Consider the following 10,185-nt stretch of genomic DNA (forward strand, 5'->3'; position numbering starts at 1 on the left):
CAATTTGAAAATGGTTTTATACTCCCTGAATGAATGGAATTATAATAAAATGATTCATGAGTTCTGCAGAAATATGATAAGACTTTAGATCTTTATGTAAGTTCTCTACAAAACCAATTTATGGCCCTAAGATGTACCTTCCCACCCAGCCCCATCCTTACCAGGATCAGATATCATTGTAAATGGAAAAGTCAACAACACATAATCAACAAGCTAAGTTACAAGCCAGTGAAGTCTCGGAGCTTTGATAGAGAAAATTCAGATTTATCATTATATGTAAAAATAAGATGATATGAAGAACTCAATCTAAAAAATATTACCTGGAGATCTATAATCTCTATAATAGTGCTATAAAAAGTAAACAGCTAGAAATCTATTTAGATGGTTTTCCTTATAAGAAAGCACTTTCTGTATAACTTTTAATGTACTATTGACGAGAACAATTCAACAAAATTCAAATAAATATCTGCAGCTGTCCTACGAGAAGAAAAGAACAGAGTTAGATGCGACAGGGGATAACTGGACTTCAGGATGAGTAAGACCCTATACTTGGCCTCAATAAACATGAAATACAGTGGATGAGTCATGTACAGAATGTCAGAATTCTAAAACGCCAAGCTAAGTACCAAAAGGAACATGTGGGGACTCTTAAGAAGGAAGTAAAATATTGGTTAGTTGATTACGAAAAGGCAGAAGGGAGTAGGTTCCCTTTGGCTGCTCTTTGAAGAGATCACTTCCTTTCCCCCCTAGTCCTGAGGCTAGGATGGCATGGGCAATAGAGGAATGTGGCGATTGAGAATCATTTCTACTCTCACCAGAGTGGCTGGAAGCAGATTTTCTTACCAGGATGTAGTAGTAGGCTAATATTTAAGGGTTCTTGAGGTCAGAGAGAAGGGTTTGAATACTCCGGCTCCATCTCTTGCTGTGGGTCAAGTTTCTTACCTTTCCAACACCTCAGTGTCTTTATCCGAAAATTGGGGATGATGATAATGTCTCCCACCTGAGTGTGAGAACTACATGATATAGTGCATACGCAGGGCTAAATTTGGTGCCTGGCACACAGAAAGTGCTCAGTACGGCAGGCGAGTGTAGTGACAATAAAGGCAAAGGACGGGGGTAGTGCTGGTGTTGCTTCTGCCCCCAGAACAGGCTCTGACTGGGAGAGAGTTAAAGCACCTTTGGGTTCATGGGGGTTTATATATAAGCAACGGTTGATCAATGTGAGCTGGTTGTCCAAACGATTATGTGCAATCTAAGAACAAAATGGGCCTCAGATTTGCTCAGCTACTTAATAATATTAGCAGCGGTAGTAGTCAAAGAAGCTAAATTTTATTAAGTGTTTATATGCCAAACAACGTGCTGAACGCTTTAAAAGGATTTACTCACTTATTACAACGAGGCTATATGCTAGGTCCTGATAATGTTATTCGTCTCTTTCAGATGTTGACTGAGCCTCAGAGGGGTTACAAAAGCACCTAAGATCCCGTTGTCAGTACATGACGGAAATGAGTTCAAATCCAGCCTGTCTGACTTGTTCTTAATCACTAAGGTATGAAATTGAGCATGTTGCCCTTTGCCTGATTCTCCTTCTAAGGCCTGAATATTTCACTTAGCTCTCTGAGTGCAGAAGACAGAAAATTCTCTCTCCTTGACTGAACTTGGCATCAATATCCAACTCCCCTTCTCAAAATGGGTTGCTTCAACGAGCAGCAATGAATGCCGGGTCGTGGACCAGTCACCTTGATGACTAAGAGTCAGACACTAGGGAAAGAAAATGCTCTGTGACAAACCTACCCTTGTACAGAAACAAGACAGAAATGGGGGGACAGGGCAGAAGATAATGGAATAAGGCATAGGAAAAATAGCACCTGGTATCGTGATAGTAATAATAATAATAGTAGTAGTAGTAGTAATAGTAATAATAATAGACTTTACTATGCTCTAGGCATTGTATTAAGTGCTTGGTGTAAGTGACTTCATTTTAACATTGAAAACAAGTCTATGAGGATGAAATATTATTAACATCATTTTATAGGCAGGAGTATTGAGGTTCAGGTAATCAGGTAAATTGCCCAAGCTCATATGGTTAGCAAGTGGAAAGCAGAGATTTGAACCAGCACCTACACTCCTAACCATTATGCTATAACCATTACGCTGAAGACATAAGAATTCCAATGGTCTTTCCCCATAACCCACTCCTGCACTACAGACTTAAATAGTCCAAGATCAAGAGAGAGCAAGCTTGGAGTTGCCACTCTTCAGTGAGTTTCAATCATTTCAAAACAGTGTATTTGCTAACAAGATGCAGTTCCTGTGATAATCTTCTCAACCAGGTATCAAGAAACAGGAAGCAAAGATTCAAGTAACAGTATGCTCCTACTTACGAGGAAGGTGGGACAGCATAGTTGACACTGGGCTTAACTGTTCTGGAAAACGTGGTCCCAGTAGGCATACACGCTGGTACATTTTCCCCACCTACCAAATACAAAAGCAGTATTTCATTTCCATGTTGCTCTTCAAAGTTCCACCTCATTCGTGCCTGTCATTCATTCTCTGGCCTCTTCCTGTCTCCATTTCTGTACAGAAAGGTGCTGAGTCTCTGCTCTCGGATACGAAAAGGGTGTGTTAGGAGAGGGAGCCATGGTACCTCAATGTTTTTTTTTTTCATCTTAATTCTATTACGCCAACTCCACTGAACTTAATTAGAGTGAATACAGAATTACACAATTACCCTCTGTTCTATTCTTCAGATGTTATATTTTGATAAAATTTACTACATGCTGCTCTCCCCTTGAACACCAGATGAACACTAGAAATGGATGTGTGTTGACATAAAATCTGTTATAATTACAATTAAAGTATAGCTTACATAGTGTTAACATAAAATTACAGATGTGTAGAGACAACGTGGTCATGCATTTTTTAGTATAAGTACATGCTTAGACCAATATCTGTTAGCGGAATGAAGATGGAAGAGAATTTTGGTTAAGCCACAAAGGCTGTTTAAGGACTTGCAGATGGCTAAGGGGAACTCAAAGACCAGTAAGATAATATTTCCCCTGCCATGTTTTCAATTGCAAAGTGAAGGGAAGATGTGAAAGTAAGTACCCCTATGGAAATTACAAGACAAGTACATTTTTTTCCTTGAATACCTGGGTAAATGCTTAAATTCTAATGTATATCAGTGATGCAAATTTTCAACTGAGTTTGATAAATCATAAAATAATAATTATACATATATGTATATAAAACTGCATGGAACTAGACAGTTCAGAATTACTTCTAATTAAAGAGGTACCCTATGACAACTAACTTAAACCTTACAAAATATGGTTCCAAGTACCCTATCAGAGTGAAAAGTAGGAGACTGAAAGGTTTATTGTAAATGTTTGTAGTCACGGTGTCTTAACTAAAACTACTGTGTCACAAATACTATTAAAATAATTGTGACATTTTATTCACTTTTACTGCAAACAACAAAACAAACTATAGGTATTTTTTCATTTCAGGTAATTATTTTAGCTAGCAGTTATTAAATGTTTTGAGAAGACAGAGTGCTAACTGCATGACTTCATTTTATCTTTAAAATAGCGCTTTCATGTCATTATTCTTAATATCTCCATTGTATTAAAGTGTATCTCTAGTTTAGACCTTTCTTCAGAACTGCAGACTTGTGTATCCAACTGTGTACTCAGCATCTCTACTTAGACGTCACGAAAACATCTCAAATCTTACACCTCCAAAACTGGTCTTTAATCCCCCAAACATGCTCTACCCCAAACTTTTTCCATCTTAGGTGACAGTAACCACACCTTTCCAGTTCCCCAGGCCCTAAATCTCGAATTCACCCTTGACCCCCTCTTCCTTTCCATTCTTGCATTCAATCTACCACGAAATGCTGTCACAACCTTCCCAATGTGCCACTTCTGAGAATTACCAGCCGCTAGCAGCCTGGTGCAGGCCACCAACATAGACCTCGAGGATCCTGTAGTCACCTCCCAAGATTCTCCCTGACTCCACTCTCTCCCCACATCCTCAAGACCACAGATAGAGTTATGCTTTTCAAACAAGAGACAGTTCATGCCACACCTCGGCTAAAATCCTGCCCCTGGCTGCCTACATTTACAGTAAAAGACACAATGCATGTGATGGCCTCCCAGGACTTACCCAATCCATCCCATCACATATCTGACCTACAGCCCTCCTGCTGTCTCTTCCTCCCCACTGACTAAGTCAGCCAGGGTGGCCTCCTTGATATTCCTCCAAGCTGCCCGGCATATTTCTGCCTTAGAGTTTGGGGACTGGTTATTCTTGCTCCCAGGGAGTGGTCTCCCCCTCATACATTCTGACAACTCCCTCACTTCAAGTCTTTGCTCAAATGTCAACTTATAAAATCCACCCTGACTACCCTATTTAAAATCAGAACCTACCTGTACACTCCTCCAGCACTCCCAACCCAAGCCTCTTCAGTGAGCTTCACATCCTTTTCCTTATCCCGTAGCGCCCATCAACTTGTGACAAAGCACAGAATTTATTTATAACATCCGTTTCCACACGAGAGTGTAAGGAGGGAGAAAGCATGCAAGAAGGAGCACGCAGGCAAAGGTTCTTGTCTAATTTATTCATTGATACGTCCAAGCATAGAGAACAGGAAGATGCTTGATAAATAGTCCTGAAAAAGATACAGATGAGGAAACTAGTAGTAAAGCTCAGAAAGTTTAAGTAACTTCCTCAAGGTTCTAGAGCTAGAAGAGGGTCACAGTAGAATTCACACTTGGGGATGTCTAACTTCAAACCTCTTAGCCTCTCTGCTATCTTTTTTTTTTTTTTCTTTGCGGTACGTGGGCCTCTCACTGTTGCAGCCTCTCCCGTAGCGGAGCACAGCCTCCAGACACGCAGGCTCAGCAGCCATGGCTCACAGGCCCAGCCGCTCCGTAGCATGTGGGATCTTCCCGGATCGGGTCATGAACCCGTGTCCTCTGCATCGGCAGGCGGACTCTCAACCACTGCGCCACCAGGGAAGCCCCTCTCTGCTATCTTAAGTCCATGCAATTCAGGATTTGTTTTAATCAGTGCCATGGAAATTCTCACTCCACTGAATAGGATCACTAAAGTGTTCTCTGTCTAGATTTATATATATATTTTCCACTTAAACAAAGGAAACAGAAGAGGGGAATTCATCATGGGTTATTGCGGTAATTTTACAGCAATTTTAGCAATAGTGACATTTAAGTAATAGTGATATTTAATGATAGCATAATAATAATAAAATAATAGCTCTTTAATGTATTGAAGACGAATCGCATGCTAAACTCGGTGCTAAAATATTTCCATGTGTATTTTGTGCAAAATCCTTATGAATATTCTATCAGATGAGCTTTATGTGTAACTCCACCAGGCATACTTCTCTTATTCCGCTTTCAAAGATAAGGAAATTGATGAGAAGTGTGGTAACCGTTTGATCAAGATGAGACTGGTAATAAGTTGTGAGTATGAATTTAAATTCAGGTCTAACTCCAGATTTTGATTCTCAATCCATACATGAAAATTCTGATAATTCCTTTGATAAGAGTATGTTTTCTCCTGGAAAACATCCCCCATTATGTCTGCCTGTGCTCATACCTTCAGAACACAGTCAAGTTTAAAACATGATAAAAATGTTTAAACAGTGTGCTTTAATAAATGGAAATATCTTCATCTAAACAATAACACAAAAAGGCAGGCTGAGCCTGGTTTTTTTGCTATCTTCCATCCAGAACAAGAGAAGGAATCAACAGCTGCAGAGTAAAGAAAGCATGAAACCCAGAGATGGAGGATTCTGTAAATGACCAATTACAAGACTATTAAGCCGCACTTTCATAGCAAGAGGCAAAAGATTCCATTAAACTGAAAATTCTTCTATCCCTCACTCCAAGGCCCACACAAACATTAATGTTGCATTTATTAGGATGTATTTCCTGTGCTCTATCAACTTGACTTTCAGCAACTGTATTAATACAGTCCTTTCGCTTTGCACATATATCTGAATGATGGATTCCATTACTGGAGTTTTGTAGAAAGAGTGGAGTGAATGAAGTAAAGTTTGGGAAGAGCCGTCATAATCCATAATGATGGGCACTGAATCAGGACAAGAAGAAACCTCTCTTCTCATTTATTTGAATGAAAATTCTACTATATATTTATTGCCTCTGTACAGGGCCATCTGTTGAATAATGGAAAACAAGCATCTTTCATTTGGAGGTAGGATTTGTGTGCTCAAGTTTCTATGGGCCTGCAGAATTAATCTTGTTTTAGCAATGAAATAAAATGTAATTTCTTACTGTAAGTAGATGTGGTTAAGCAACTGACAACTTTGATGTCTTTAAATCACTGCAGTTTCAGGGTAGACAAATCTATAATTATTTCAAGCACTTCTTTATTGGTGCAACAATTGAGCAGTGTACATAGTGGTCAACAACCTGGGCATTGTCAGACGACTCTAAGTTTGAATCTAGACTTTGCCACTCACCAGCTATGTGACTTTCAGCTATGAGAATCACTTTCTTCAGCTTTACAGTGTGGATTATTATATGCCCTTTGCAGAACTACTGTAAGAACTAAATGCATATGGGCACAGTGGCTCATAGTAAGGGCTCAAATTAGTACTGTGGTCACTACTAGTAGTATTGAAAAGAAATTAGAACTTCTAGTCTCACAAAGTGGGATATGTGTCCCTTTATCATTGTAATTTCATATCATTTTACTTTTGACCTTATAATTTAATAGCTTGATCCAAGAAACATTTAGCAGTAAATATAATTGAAAGAAGATTACTTGTCAAACATGAAATACTGTAGTATCAAGTGTGCTGGCACAATACTCTTCTCAGATAATTAACCTGTAAAAATATGTTATTGTTTTCTTTTTAATTAAGCACATTGAACATATATATTTACTGTGCCAATTGGCAAAAGGTCCATTAATTAATCTAACTATACGTTGCATAAACGTCTTCTAAACATAATCGTATATGTATTTTATTTGTTGGGAAAATGTGTTTGAGATTGTTCTTTTCTGCCTATTTAAAGTAAAAGAGGGTGAGAAGTAGAGTTAGGCTTAATGTACTTTGTACTCCATTATGCCATGAGAATGCTTCTGTGCCCTGGAGACAACAACAAAAGATTTGCTTTAATGACAAGAATCAAGTATGTTCTAAAGCTTCCAGGTAGGAGGCGTACAGGTTGCAGTTTATATCAGAAGTATTTGCTCTTTCTCTCAACTGCGTCTAGATGGGAAAGATGTGGTCACAAATGCTTCAAGGTGATATAGTAAATGTTGGAAAGAGGGGGGTAAGAGGCAGAGTTTTGAATATCTCAAACCTGAGCTAGAAGGATTTTATTTAAAGAAAATAGCGGGTATTATTTTTCACTTAAGGAATGCCAGTCAGCAAACCTGACATTAATGTAGGAAATTAGTTCTTTTAGCTATGATGCTTTCAAATGCACATGGCTGAAAACAAATTCAAAATAGTCAAAGGAAATTTAAAAACAAAAACCAAACAACAACAACAACCTCAACAAACAAGTACTAGAAATTCAGGGATGCAGCCATATTCAGATACAGTTGGATCTGGAAGTTCCAGAGTAGCAGCAGGGTTCCAGCTCTCTCTCCATCGCTCAGCCCTGCTTACCTCTGCAAGACTTGATTTTACAGAAAGTCTCTTCTTGTGCTGGATGGTCACTGGGAGTCCCAGAGTCATATCTCCCCAGCTTAGAAATTCCAGAGAGAAAAGACAATTCTTCCATTTTTCTCTGAGAGAAAAGTCCTGGGGAGGAGTCTGATAGACTTAGCCGAGGTCAGGTGCCTACCCATGAGCCAATCACCTGCTTTACTGGAGTTCAGTCCCTGGGCGACTCATCCCCGGGGCCAGTGAGGAGGCAGGATGGCATTATCTGGCAGTTCTCCAAGAAAAGCCTGCTGTTTTTGTAAGATGAAAGGGGAGAGGACATGGATAATGAAACCTGTATCTGCTTCTGTAAAATCCACAGAATCTTACTCCCTGCCCTGTGTCGATGACCATGCAGTAAGCTGACACAGGAGCTCATTTTTCCCACAACAGTCTTTATATATATGACTAAGGAACACACTGGTAAAAGAATATGGGAGAAAGTCTGAGTATGACAAGTCAGCTAGACTGATATTAACTAAAAAAGCTGTGTGAAAATATCCTTAAAAAGTTGCCCCCAACTCACTCAAAGTCCAAAGTTGGAGCTGGAAATACAATGTCATGGAGTTTGGATAAGAACAGGTTTTCTCCAAGCTGAACTATGACACAGAGATTAGAGACTTCTAGAAACTATACTTTTTCATAGAAAAAACATCACATGAGAAAAATGAGGCCTAGAAAAATTAACTGACTTAAGCTAATTAATGGCAGGACTGAGACTAGAGTATACTTTGTGTAATTGACTATGGTCTTTTTTTTTTTTTTTTTTTGTTATCACTTCAGAACGAGACAAACTTAAAGAAAGGAAACACAACCAAAACTCAGTGGTTGGAAAAGAGATGGATGTGAACGCCCACTTGTTTCTTACGTATAAAGTTACCCCTCGCAGTGTTTTGGAGGAGAAAACGCTGGCTCTTCCCAACGTTGTTTACATACACAAAGATTCCAAAGACAAGACAAGTGCTTTGCAAACAAAGTAACTAGAACCAGCTCAGGCTTCCCCGCGCCGGGTCCTACGTTCCACGGTCAGAACCACCAACTGTATCCCCCCGGGTAACAAGGTGATTCAGAAAACCTGGCGCCTTCAGAGAAGGGAGAAAACTTAGCCGGGAAGAGAGTCAGGAGGAAACTTGCTCAGCTTCTTGCTGGGGTCTGAAACGATCCCAATAGAGTCCTTAAACCCCTCAGGTTTCCACAATCAAGCACCCTCGCCTCCAACCTGGGCCACCCCAGATCTGACTATCAGACGACAGAAGTCTGCGGACGCACGGAGAGCTGACCACCCCACGAGAGGGACCTACGCGCGGCCGCGCCCACTCACCCGCCGCTCCCCGGGAGACGGGAGACCAGCCCGGGGTCAAGTCCTGGGTGTGGCCGACTCGCCCCTCTCCGGGCCCGGCTCCAGCTCACCTCAGCGCGGCCCACCTGGGCGCCGCCATCTTGACCACAAAGGGGGCCTCGCGCCGGAGGCCCCTGAGCGGGCGCCCGGAACGGAGCCGGAGCGCCGGGGAGCCTCAGGTCGGCGCCCTACGTCCCCAGCGCGCTCGCGCCCCGTCCACGCGCGACGAGAGTCCAGCACGCAGCGCTCGACCCAGGCTTCCGCGGAACCGGCGCCCCGCGCAGCCCGCACCGCGGCTCAGGCGGCGCCGAGGGTGGCCCGGGCGGAAGAGCGGGCGCGGGGCACGCGCTCGGTAACCTGGCAACGCGGAGCAACCCGGCGTCTCCGGCGAACCCCAGCCCTCCACCGCGAGGAAGCACGGACCCCCGCACCCGCCGCCCAGCCCGCGCTCCCCCTCGGTCGCTCCGCCCGCCGCTGCCCGCTGGCTATGGTCTTTTAAGACCATGATACAACGTCTATATGTAACAAATCTGTTAAACCCTAAATGTTTACGATATTCAAGTAATCCATTATCTGAATTATTCTTGAAGATAAAACATCCAAAGACTTCTTAATTGTATGGGTATACATACATAAAATACACGTGGAGGTAACTTCAAATATAGAATGTGCCTGTCTCTATTCCTTCCCTCTCCGCTCTTTTAAAAAATGCCGCTTTAAAAATTGCCCACTCACCATCTGTTAGGTAAATTTGCTGAAACACAGTAAATGTGAAGACAGAAATTGTTATAGAGACTATTCCAAATGGCACTGACACCTGTATTTATGAAATTTTTAAAAGAGTAAGTTAGAGTTGTTTTTTTTAAAAAAAAAAATCCCACTATAGTAACACCACATCATCCTAGGTGCCCAGTTCTATCCAATTACATAAGATGGAGAAAGAGAGAGAGAGAGGAGAAAGAGAAAGAAGAAAGGAAGAAAACCAAGTACTTATGTATAAAATGTTGCTCCCAAAGTTTGAGATTATACTCAAGCATCAGTGAACAGAAGGAAAACACTTACAAATTTACAAATGTATTTCATTTATGGTACGAGGGACACAGGTTTAGATTTGCAACACGCTCCCACAAGGGTCAAATTG

At 41.4% G+C, this 10,185-nt stretch overlaps 1 long non-coding RNA gene across 1 annotated transcript in view; it reads right to left on the reverse strand.

Moving 5' to 3' along the window:
- The window catches only part of LOC149747823 (uncharacterized), a 75,234-nt gene extending 66,215 nt beyond the window's left edge, over positions 1 to 9,019 (reverse strand). The window contains exons 1-2 of the long non-coding RNA XR_016395112.1: positions 4,431 to 9,019; positions 2,385 to 2,475 (exon numbers count right to left, since the gene is read on the reverse strand). This is a non-coding gene — a long non-coding RNA (uncharacterized LOC149747823). The remainder of the gene's footprint in view (positions 1 to 2,384; positions 2,476 to 4,430) is intronic.
- Between the last annotated feature and the right edge of the window lie 1,166 nt (positions 9,020 to 10,185).

This window comes from Delphinapterus leucas, chromosome 12, assembly GCF_059928025.1.
Source record: "Delphinapterus leucas isolate spDelLeu-1000000601 "Yukka" chromosome 12, BTC_Dleu_Yukka2, whole genome shotgun sequence".
Lineage (NCBI taxonomy): Eukaryota > Metazoa > Chordata > Mammalia > Artiodactyla > Monodontidae > Delphinapterus > Delphinapterus leucas.